This window comes from Manacus vitellinus, unplaced genomic scaffold, assembly GCF_001715985.3.
Source record: "Manacus vitellinus isolate BGI_N305 unplaced genomic scaffold, ASM171598v3 scaffold_6_pilon, whole genome shotgun sequence".
Classification (NCBI taxonomy): Eukaryota; Metazoa; Chordata; class Aves; order Passeriformes; family Pipridae; genus Manacus; species Manacus vitellinus.
In genome coordinates, this window is record NW_021940750.1 from 32,577,971 (window position 1) to 32,579,246 (window position 1,276).

Genomic DNA, 1,276 nt, shown 5'->3' on the forward strand with positions numbered 1-1,276 from the left:
TAATATATGCTGTAAAACATAAGTGCAACTTTAACACTGTTGTGCTTATCATGCATATCCTGTAGTTAAAATTTGCCTTGGAAATGGCTCACCTCAGTAGCTAGGTAGGATTTTTCCCTACTGACAGGTCTAGTTTGTCTCTGTGTAGCTCCATGCATACCAAGGATCTGCTGCTCTTTAGACCTCGTCCTCAAAAGTTTAATACACTGAGCAATTTTCTTTATGTGAGGCTTGTCTGCTCTCTCTTTTATTTCTGGCCTGATTTCCTCTGACTAAAAATACTGAAAAAGTATATATCAAAATTAAAATCCAAGCCCCAAATCACAGCTACATCTGAGGCCTGTAATATTGTTGAGTATCTGCAACTTTCTAATTACAGACTCTGAACCTCATAAATAGGGAGGTTAAAAAAACAAGGTTGAACCTGATGTATGATCTTGCATATTAAATGTGGGGGGTTTAATCTCTGGATGATGAAAGATTTAGTTGTCTGTTCAGAAGAGATATGGGGATAAACATGGGTGACACAACTGAGAGAGCATTTTAAATTGCTTTTCTGTTCCTTTTGATTCTTCTGACACTTTAGTGCTAGATCTTCATTTGTTTATATTGAAGTTCCTCAGTTTTGTTAGCACTTATTTTGTCAGAGCTATATTTGAATTCTCTTTTCAGTGTCAGACACACAATTACGTTGAAGCTCAGTGGTGTAAAATGTATTTTATAATCTCAGTATCAGCATCTTGAATCACTGTTCCTAGAAAATGCTCTCCTAGGATCTGGTTGATATTTTTGTAACTGTGGAGCACAATGTTGCATGTTTGCCTGTTATTAAAGGATAGACATACAGTTCAAGAATTGTGTGATTGAGAATATGCTATTTTTAATGCAGAATTGGTTGTACTCAAGAAAGCTGCTACTAGAAAAATAGAAGATACCTTGTTTCTTGGATGGAATGCCTCTTCTGGCAGGAGCAGACTTTTGGGATCTTGAGGATTCACAGGAGCCTTTGTAATGCTGAGTGGTTGTCACTGGTTTGTCTCGTGCTGTAGTTGCAAAGGCAAGGGCGGGTATAGTTTGTAGCAAAATTGAAAAACACAACTTGCATAATATAAAGAGATAAACCTTTTGACAAGATCTCAGATGTCTTCGATAAATAACAGCTGCTTTTTAAAGTAGGGTTTCGTGACTGTGTAAGTTGTTGCTCAGTATAAATATTATTTTCAAATGGATCTGGTTATGTGCACACATTGTGATAAACTGTCTTAATTCTGTTTGC